We start from the raw sequence: 11,776 nt of genomic DNA on the forward strand, positions 1-11,776 counted from the left end.
TTAGTTAGTCTATGTTATATTGTAGTGTATGCTTTGTACTGTGATTCTTTTGCAAGTATAATAGTCATAATACATATAATAGGTTTTGGACCCTAAGCCCAGGTATCTGTGTATTTCTTATAGTGTTAAGTATTCCCTGAGCGTCGGTGACGCTCAAGCAGCTTTGTAGTTAATCAGGTTACACCAGGTTGCACTTACACTCTGTCACCACACTAAGGTTTACTGTATATTTCGTTGTTAAAGGTATAGATATAAAGGTTTAACGTTATAAGCGTCTGCACCGCTGGTGATCTCCTCGTGGTCCCGAGCGTCCGCTACGCTATAGCGAATCATTACGTTAGTCGGCAGCCAATAGCGTGCCTGCCTGTGATCTCTGGGCCGTAAGCGAACGTGACGCTTGAGCGTCTCGACTACGGTTGAGCGATCGTTACGCAACTTGCGTACCCTTACGGTACTTCTTACGTAGATAGCGTACAGTGTTCTTAGACCTCTTAAAGTGTTTTATATACGATAAATATTTAGCTTTATCAATAGTTTGACATGAAATGAAAGCCACAGATAACTCAGCTATCAGAGCTATCAGTCTGTTTCCTCAGTCGAAAAACTGCTAGAAAAAGCTGTTCCATAGCATGGTCAGTATGTACAGCCAATATAGGAAAACAAGTAAGTTCCACAGAGTAGCCCTGAACAGAAGACTAGGGTGCTGAAATCAACAGATGTGATAGAGAGCCAGCGAGACAGATGAGAAAGTGAAGGGAACAGTTCATGCAAAGGACAACCAGACTGCAGCAGGTAAGTATCAGCAGCCTGACTCAACAGAGTAGCCCTGAACAAGAGACTGGGGTGAACAAATCAATAGAAGTGATAGAGAGCCAGCGAAACAGACGAGAAAGTGAAGAGAACAGTTCACGCAAAAGACAAACAGGCTGCAGCAGGTAAGTATCAGGAGCCTGACTCCACGGAGTAGCACCGAACTGGTGACTGGGGTTACCAGATCAAAGTGAAAGAAACAGTTCAAGAAAAAGACAACCAGGCTGCAGCAGGTAAGTATCAGTAGCCTGGCCCCACAAATTAGCACTGAACTGGCGACTGGGGTTACCAGATCAAAGTGAAAGTAACAGTTCAAGAAAAAGACAACCAGGCAAGTATCAGGAGCCTGGCTTCACAGAGTAGCCCTGAACAGGAGACTGTGTAACCTGAGTAACAGAGCAGGTAAGGGAATGATGATGGCTTAACACCAGTAGACATCAAGGAGATCAGGGTGTCCATCATCACAGGAGCGTGGAAGTGGAACAGCAAACTAAGCAGCAGTCACCAGGGCCTCACAGACACAAGCTACAGCATTCAAAATGGGGCAGACGGAAGTCCCCAGCAGCAGAGAAGCGACCAGCGAGTAGGAACATTCAGCTTAATAGAACCCCAGCGCTGCAGCAACCACTGGAGAGCAGCAGTCACCAGGGAGGAAGCCATAAGTAGGAGCCACCACGCGGTAGAGGATGTCCCTCAAGCCAAGTCAGTGCAGCAATGTGCCCACTTTAATAAAATTATCAATAATAGGAAATTCTTAAGGCCGGTACTCACCAGCCGATGCGGGAGAGATGTGTGCTGAGCAAACCGCTCAGCACACATCTCTCCCGCCGCTCAGCACAGCGCGATGTGTGCTGAGCGATGCAGGGGAGGACGGGGGGGGGGGCGCTCATTTCACCCAGCGGGTGAAACGAGCGACCTGCTAGATTGGCCTGCACGGCAGGCCAATCTAGCACCAGCGATAGCGATGCGCGGGGCTGCGCATCGCTTTCGCTGCGGGGGCTACACACGGAGCGATCCTGCTTAAAATCTAAGCAATCTAGTCAGATTGCTTACATTTTAAGCAGCGATCGCTCCGTGAGTACCCCCCTTTATTATAGTAGCAATAATCGGTGCCCCTTTTAATGGATTATCAATAATACACATAGCGAGTGTGTGTGTGTGTGTGTGTGTATAAATATATATATATATATATATATATATATATCTACACATGCACACAAGTATACACATATATAGGGGCATATCCAAGTGAGAGCGAAAGCTGCCCTCCCCCTATTATGATGGCTTCCATACCCGTCCTACCCGGTTCGCCTGCATCCGCCTATTTATATAGTGTACATTAACATACCCATACAGAGTGTAGATACAGACCTACAATATATGTGCATGTACACAGCATGCATACATATACAGCAGGAGTAGGCAACGTCCAGCACTCCAGATGCCGTGGAACTGAACATCCCAGCATGCCCAGCTACAGTTATAGCTTGCCCTAACTGCAAAACATGGGGCAAGACATGCTGAGATGTGAAATTACATGGCAGCTGTAGTGCTGAACGTTGCCTATATACATAGCATACATATATTTACATAGTATACACATACATACAGTATACATAGTATACACATACTGTACATATACATAGTATACACATACATATACATAGTATACATAATCAAAGCATACACACACATACCTATAAATATATATGTTTATCTATATAAACATCATGAAATATATACAGCCATTAGCCATCAGCCTGATGACAGCCGGGCAAGCAGCTGTACTATGTAGCCTGCTATAATGAACCGCCCGGTGACCTCGTCTAGGCCCGCACTCCTGCTATAGAGGCCGTGGCTATCAATCTCCGGGGCCTACCGTGGATTTCCCTGATATCCTAGCAGCCCAGTCCAAACTTCAGCGGAGGAGCCAATAAAGATGGAAACTAGGCGTGCGGAGCTAGAGGAGGCCCTATCACAAAAACCCATCACAATTACAATTTATGCAACGCTGTACCCACAATATAACTCATTCATATTAGTCCCTGCCCCACTGGAGCTTACAGACTACAATTCCTAACACACAAGCGCTCAAACACATGAATATTTCATTGCACCTAGCCTTCTTGGCAGGGTGATTTCTCACAAAGAGCCCTATTTATTTTACCTACATTTATACAAAAGTAGGTGAAAATGAAAATTTTCACCTACTTTTGTAGAAATTAAGAATCGTGGCCATTCATTGGAATACTAATACAGGAGATATCACCTATCTTCTGCTCAGATTTCAGTCTTGATCAGGCCCACTGTACCCATACAGTAGTATGAGGATCTAAATTCATCAAGCTCTCAAAATGTCTTTAGGAAGAACGTGTATAGAAAACACATATTTAATAAATATTAATGTATTTCAGAAACATATTACCGCGCCTCTACAGGTCTAGAACCAAAGTCTAGCCTGAGTTATCTGTAATTAATAATAATATTAATTACCTGTCTTGGGTCAGCTACTCCTGACATTCTATCTTCAATATATGCTTTGTTGTAAAGATGACCTCACAGAATCCCAGAAATGTAGTTTGCTCCGCTGATGATCTCACAATTCAATCATAGAGAAGGTCCACCTGAAAAAAGAAGATAGAGGCGCGATAATATGTTCCTGATAGACATGAATATTTATTACGGTTTCTTTATATAGTACCACAAAAACGCAGTTCTGTATAGAGAACACAAGTCATCCATATCAGTCCCTGCCCCATAGGAGCTTACAGTCTAAATTCGCTAACACACACACACACACACACACACACACACACACACACACACACACACACACACACACACACACACACACACACACACACACACACACACACACACACAAATTACACACAGTGTTGCATAAATATCTCCTGTTGGCAGGGAGATTTCACACTAAAACAATTGGATTATTGGAAGTAAAATCTTCAAGTATAATAAATATATGTGATAAACGGCGTAGTCACAAATACCCTATCCGACACCAATTTAACAATACAATACAACAGCAGTAAAGCAGCTGCCTGAAGGCGCCATTCAGTCCCGCACAACACGAAGTCAGGAGAATAGCAGGAACAATGTGAAACCCAACTCTACAGTGATGGATAGTGCTGTGCATCTATACCCCAGCACCAAACATACTTTGCCGCTCAAATGAGAGCCTAGCTATAGAGAACTGGCGTATAATAAACAAATATATTCATTAACAAAGAGTAACAAACAAGATATACACTGACCATAGTCACCAAAACATAGAGAACAGATTACAGCAAATAGCAGCCAGGCCCCCTCGCAAGTGCACGTATTTTATAGTGGGGAAAAAACATAAATATAAAATAATATCTAAAAACATATGAGCTATCAATATAAAATATATACAATATATAAATATAAAAAATATAAATATAAAAAATATACTGTGGAAAAACTATATACAGATGGGTACACGATTATTTTGGCTAGTTTGCTGCGCCTAGGCACAACATGGTTTATTAACATAAACCCTTCATCTATTGTTCTCAGCTGCAATACAATACAGAGAACAATACAGCAGGGGATTAAGTCATTACAGCAGGGGAATAAATCCGACTGGCCAGTCTCAGTTAATCCTATTAAAGGTCAAGATAAACATGGACCCATCTGTATATTAGAAAGATATTTTTTAAGTAAAATACAAGGGCTTAATTGACAGAACCAAACAAATAGTGATGCTGCAATTGCGTTCAAATCAAAACAAAATATAAAAATATAAATCGGAACAATAAGCTAAACCAGGTGAAAGCTATTGCAGCAAAGGTGACCTAAAACATCACAGAAGACTGGGCCGTAATGTTGTCCAGTCCAAGGAGATTAACTGGTCAGGGACAGAGACACCACATTCCTATAGGATAGAAGAAAAATACTCGGGCCCACTAGCCCCATCCTAAATCTCCTGCATAGTTTGACATGAAATGAAAGCCACAGATAACTCAGCTATCAGAGCTATCAGTCTGTTTCCTCAGTCGAAAAACTGCTAGAAAAAGCTGTTCCATAGCATGGTCAGTATGTACAGCCAATATAGGAAAACAAGTAAGTTCCACAGAGTAGCCCTGAACAGAAGACTAGGGTGCTGAAATCAACAGATGTGATAGAGAGCCAGCGAGACAGATGAGAAAGTGAAGGGAACAGTTCATGCAAAGGACAACCAGACTGCAGCAGGTAAGTATCAGCAGCCTGGCTCAACAGAGTAGCCCTGAACAAGAGACTGGGGTGAACAAATCAATAGAAGTGATAGAGAGCCAGCGAAACAGACGAGAAAGTGAAGGGAACAGTTCACGCAAAAGACAAACAGGCTGCAGCAGGTAAGTATCAGGAGCCTGACTCCACGGAGTAGCACCGAACTGGTGACTGGGGTTACCAGATCAAAGTGAAAGAAACAGTTCAAGAAAAAGACAACCAGGCAAGTATCAGGAGCCTGGCTTCACAGAGTAGCCCTGAACAGGAGACTGTGTAACCTGAGTAACAGAGCATGTAAGGGAATGATGATGGCTTAACACCAGTAGACATCAAGGAGATCAGGGTGTCCATCATCACAGGAGCGTGGAAGTGGAACAGCAAACTAAGCAGCAGTCACCAGGGCCTCACAGACACAAGCTACAGCATTCAAAATGGGGCAGACGGAAGTCCCCAGCAGCAGAGAAGCGACCAGCGAGTAGGAACATTCAGCAGAACAGAACCCAAGCGCTGCAGCAACCACAGGAGAGCAGCAGTCACCAGGGAGGAAGCCATAAGTAGGAGCCACCACGCGGTAGAGGATGTCCCTCAAGCCAAGTCAGTGCAGCAATGTGCCCACTTTAATAAAATTATCAATAATAGGAAACTCTTAAGGCCGGTACTCACCAGCCGATGCGGGAGAGATGTGTGCTGAGCAAACCGCTCAGCACACGTCTCTCCCGCTGCTCAGCACAGCGCGATGTGTGCTGAGCGATGCAGGGGAGGACGGGGGGGGGCGCTTATTTCACCCAGCGGGTGAAACGAGCGACCTGCTAGATTGGCCTGCACGGCAGGCCAATCTAGCACCAGCGATAGCAATGCGCGGGGCTGCGCATCGCTTTCGCTGCGGGGGCTACACACGGAGCGATCCTGCTTAAAATTTAAGCAATCTAGTCAGATTGCTTAGATTTTAAGCAGCGATCGCTCCGTGAGTACCCCCCTTTATTATAGTAGCAATAATCGGTGCCCCTTTTAATGGATTATCAATAATACACATAGCGAGTGTGTGTGTGTGTGTGTGTGTATAAATATATATATATATATATCTACACATGCACACAAGTATACACATATATAGGGGCATATCCAAGTGAGAGCGAAAGCTGCCCTCCCCCTATTATGATGGCTTCCATACCCGTCCTACCCGGTTCGCCTGCATCCGCCTATTTATATAGTGTACATTAACATACCCATACAGAGTGTAGATACAGACCTACAATATATGTGCATGTACACAGAATGCATACATATACAGCAGGAGTAGGCAACGTCCAGCACTCCAGATGCCGTGGAACTGAACATCCCAGCATGCCCAGCTACAGTTATAGCTTGCCCTAACTGCAAAACATGGGGCAAGACATGCTGAGATGTGAAATTACATGGCAGCTGTAGTGCTGAACGTTGCCTATATACATAGCATACATATATTTACATAGTATACACATACATACAGTATACATAGTATACACATACTGTACATATACATAGTATACACATACATATACATAATCAAAACATACACACACATACCTATAAATATATATGTTTATCTATATAAAACATCATGAAATATATACAGCCATTAGCCATCAGCCTGATGACAGCCGGGCAAGCAGCTGTACTATGTAGCCTGCTATAATGAACCGCCCGGTGACCTCGTCTAGGCCCGCACTCCTGCTATAGAGGCCGTGGCTATCAATCTCCGGGGTCTACCGTGGATTTCCCTGATATCCTAGCAGCCCAGTCCAAACTTCAGCGGAGGAGCCAATAAAGATGGAAACTAGGCGTGCGGAGCTAGAGGAGGCCCTATCACAAAAACCCATTACAATTACAATTTATGCAACGCTGTACCCACAATATAACTCATTCATATTAGTCCCTGCCCCACTGGAGCTTACAGACTACAATTCCTAACACACAAGCGCTCAAACACATGAATATTTCATTGCACCTAGCCTTCTTGGCAGGGTGATTTCTCACAAAGAGCCCTATTTATTTTACCTACATTTATACAAAAGTAGGTGAAAATGAAAATTTTCACCTACTTTTGTAGAAATTAAGAATCGTGGCCATTCATTGGAATACTAATACAGGAGATATCACCTATCTCCTGCTCAGATTTCAGTCTTGATCAGGCCCACTGTACCCATACAGTAGTATGAGGATCTAAATTCATCAAGCTCTCAAAATGTCTTTAGGAAGAACGTGTATAGAAAACACATATTTAATAAATATTAATGTATTTCAGAAACATATTACCGCGCCTCTACAGGTCTAGAACCAAAGTCTAGCCTGAGTTATCTGTAATTAATAATAATATTAATTACCTGTCTTGGGTCAGCTACTCCTGACGTTCTATCTTCAATATATGCTTTGTTGTAAAGATGACCTCACAGAAGCCCAGAAATGTAGTTTGCTCCGCTGATGATCTCACAATTCAATCATAGAGAAGGTCCACCTGAAAAAAGAAGATAGAGGCGCGATAATATGTTCCTGATAGACATGAATATTTATTACGGTTTCTTTATATAGTACCACAAAAACGCAGTGCTGTATAGAGAACACAAGTCATCCATATCAGTCCCTGCCCCAAAGGAGCTTACAGTCTAAATTCGCTAACACACACACACACACACACACACACACACACACACACACACACACACACACACACACACACACACACACTACACACAGTGTTGCATAAATATCTCCTGTTGGCAGGGAGATTTCACACTAAAACAATTGGATTATTGGAAGTAAAATCTTCAAGTATAATAAATGTGATAAACGGCGTAGTCACAAATACCCTATCCGACACCAATTTAACAATACAATACAACAGCAGTAAAGCAGCTGCCTGAAGGCGCCATTCAGTCCCGCACAACACGAAGTCAGGAGAATAGCAGGAACAATGTGAAACCCAACTCTACAGTGATGGATAGTGCTGTGCATCTATACCCCAGCACCAAACATACTTTGCCGCTCAAATGAGAGTCTAGCTATAGAGAACTGGCGTATAATAAACAAATATATTCATTAACAAAGAGTAACAAACAAGATATACACTGACCATAGTCACCAAAACATAGAGAACAGATTACAGCAAATAGCAGCAAGGCCCCCTCGCAAGTGCACGTATTTTATAGTGGGGAAAAAACATAAATATAAAATAATATCTAAAAACATATGAGCTATCAATATAAAATATATACAATATATAAATCTAAAAAATATACTGTGGAAAAACTATATACAGATGGGCTCACGATTATTTTGGCTAGTTTGCTGCGCCTAGGCACAACATGGTTTATTAACATAAACCCTTCATCTATTGTTCTCAGCTGCAATACAATACAGAGAACACTACAGCAGGGTATTAAGTCATTACAGCAGGGGAATAAGTCCGACTGCCCAGTCTCAGTTAATCCTATTAAAGGTCAAGATAAACATGGACCCATCTGTATATTAGAAAGATATTTTTTAAGTAAAATACAAGGGCTTAATTGACAGAACCAAACAAATAGTGATGCTGCAATTGCGTTCAAATCAAAACAAAATATAAAAATATAAATCGGAACAATAAGCTCAACCAGGTGAAAGCTATTGCAGCAAAGGTGACCTAAAACATCCCAGAAGACTGGGCCGTAATGTTGTCCAGTCCAAGGAGATTAACTGGTCAGGGACAGAGACACCACATTCCTATAGGATAGAAGAAAAATACTCGGGCCCACTAGCCCCATCCTAAATCTCCTGCATAGTTTGACATGAAATGAAAGCCACAGATAACTCAGCTATCAGAGCTATCAGTCTGTTTCCTCAGTCGAAAAACTGCTAGAAAAAGCTGTTCCATAGCATGGTCAGTATGTACAGCCAATATAGGAAAACAAGTAAGTTCCACAGAGTAGCCCTGAACAGAAGACTAGGGTGCTGAAATCAACAGATGTGATAGAGAGCCAGCGAGACAGATGAGAAAGTGAAGGGAACAGTTCATGCAAAGGACAACCAGACTGCAGCAGGTAAGTATCAGCAGCCTGACTCAACAGAGTAGCCCTGAACAAGAGACTGGGGTGAACAAATCAATAGAAGTGATAGAGAGCCAGCGAAACAGACGAGAAAGTGAAGGGAACAGTTCACGCAAAAGACAAACAGGCTGCAGCAGGTAAGTATCAGGAGCCTGACTCCACGGAGTAGCACCGAACTGGTGACTGGGGTTACCAGATCAAAGTGAAAGAAACAGTTCAAGAAAAAGACAACCAGGCTGCAGCAGGTAAGTATCAGTAGCCTGGCCCCACAAATTAGCACTGAACTGGCGACTGGGGTTACCAGATCAAAGTGAAAGTAACAGTTCAAGAAAAAGACAACCAGGCAAGTATCAGGAGCCTGGCTTCACAGAGTAGCCCTGAACAGGAGACTGTGTAACCTGAGTAACAGAGCAGGTAAGGGAATGATGATGGCTTAACACCAGTAGACATCAAGGAGATCAGGGTGTCCATAATCACAGGAGCGTGGAAGTGGAACAGCAAACTAAGCAGCAGTCACCAGGGCCTCACAGACACAAGCTACAGCATTCAAAATGGGGCAGACGGAAGTCCCCAGCAGCAGAGAAGCGACCAGCGAGTAGGAACATTCAGCTTAACAGAACCCCAGCGCTGCAGCAACCACTGGAGAGCAGCAGTCACCAGGGAGGAAGCCATAAGTAGGAGCCACCACGCGGTAGAGGATGTCCCTCAAGCCAAGTCAGTGCAGCAATGTGCCCACTTTAATAAAATTATCAATAATAGGAAACTCTTAAGGCCGGTACTCACCAGCCGATGCGGGAGAGATGTGTGCTGAGCAAACCGCTCAGCACACATCTCTCCCGCCGCTCAGCACAGCGCGATGTGTGCTGAGCGATGCAGGGGAGGACGGGGGGGGCGCTCATTTCACCCAGCGGGTGAAACGAGCGACCTGCTAGATTGGCCTGCACGGCAGGCCAATCTAGCACCAGCGATAGCGATGCGCGGGGCTGCGCATCGCTTTCGCTGCGGGGGCTACACACGGAGCGATCCTGCTTAAAATCTAAGCAATCTAGTCAGATTGCTTAGATTTTAAGCAGCGATCGCTCCGTGAGTACCCCCCTTTATTATAGTAGCAATAATCGGTGCCCCTTTTAATGGATTATCAATAATACACATAGCGAGTGTGTGTGTGTGTGTGTGTGTGTGTGTGTGTATATATATATATATATATATATATATATATATATATATATATATCTACACATGCACACAAGTATACACATATATAGGGGCATATCCAAGTGAGAGCGAAAGCTGCCCTCCCCCTATTATGATGGCTTCCATACCCGTCCTACCCGGTTCGCCTGCATCCGCCTATTTATATAGTGTACATTAACATACCCATACAGAGTGTAGATACAGACCTACAATATATGTGCATGTACACAGCATGCATACATATACAGCAGGAGTAGGCAACGTCCAGCACTCCAGATGCCGTGGAACTGAACATCCCAGCATGCCCAGCTACAGTTATAGCTTGCCCTAACTGCAAAACATGGGGCAAGACATGCTGAGATGTGAAATTACATGGCAGCTGTAGTGCTGAACGTTGCCTATATACATAGCATACATATATTTACATAGTATACACATACATACAGTATACATAGTATACACATACTGTACATATACATAGTATACACATACATATACATAGTATACATAATCAAAGCATACACACACATACCTATAAATATATATGTTTATCTATATAAAACATCATGAAATATATACAGCCATTAGCCATCAGCCTGATGACAGCCGGGCAAGCAGCTGTACTATGTAGCCTGCTATAATGAACCGCCCGGTGACCTCGTCTAGGCCCGCACTCCTGCTATAGAGGCCGTGGCTATCAATCTCCGGGGCCTACCGTGGATTTCCCTGATATCCTAGCAGCCCAGTCCAAACTTCAGCGGAGGAGCCAATAAAGATGGAAACTAGGCGTGCGGAGCTAGAGGAGGCCCTATCACAAAAACCCATCACAATTACAATTTATGCAACGCTGTACCCACAATATAACTCATTCATATTAGTCCCTGCCCCACTGGAGCTTACAGACTACAATTCCTAACACACAAGCGCTCAAACACATGAATATTTCATTGCACCTAGCCTTCTTGGCAGGGTGATTTCTCACAAAGAGCCCTATTTATTTTACCTACATTTATACAAAAGTAGGTGAAAATGAAAATTTTCACCTACTTTTGTAGAAATTAAGAATCGTGGCCATTCATTGGAATACTAATACAGGAGATATCACCTATCTTCTGCTCAGATTTCAGTCTTGATCAGGCCCACTGTACCCATACAGTAGTATGAGGATCTAAATTCATCAAGCTCTCAAAATGTCTTTAGGAAGAACGTGTATAGAAAACACATATTTAATAAATATTAATGTATTTCAGAAACATATTACCGCGCCTCTACAGGTCTAGAACCAAAGTCTAGCCTGAGTTATCTGTAATTAATAATAATATTAATTACCTGTCTTGGGTCAGCTACTCCTGACGTTCTATCTTCAATATATGCTTTGTTGTAAAGATGACCTCACAGAATCCCAGAAATGTAGTTTGCTCCGCTGATGATCTCACAATTCAATCATAGAGAAGGTC

The 11,776-nt window shown here is 43.2% G+C and overlaps 1 long non-coding RNA gene across 1 annotated transcript; it reads right to left on the reverse strand.

Moving 5' to 3' along the window:
• Positions 1-3,307: 3,307 nt before the first annotated feature.
• Positions 3,308-11,776, reverse strand: LOC134966214 (uncharacterized). The gene is made up of 3 exons (XR_010188602.1): positions 11,649-11,776; positions 7,428-7,558; positions 3,308-3,434 (listed from the first exon to the last, which is right to left on the reverse strand). It is a non-coding gene; the product is annotated as an uncharacterized LOC134966214 (long non-coding RNA).

This window comes from Pseudophryne corroboree, chromosome 10 (assembly GCF_028390025.1).
Source record: "Pseudophryne corroboree isolate aPseCor3 chromosome 10, aPseCor3.hap2, whole genome shotgun sequence".
In the NCBI taxonomy this organism is placed as follows: Eukaryota; Metazoa; Chordata; class Amphibia; order Anura; family Myobatrachidae; genus Pseudophryne; species Pseudophryne corroboree.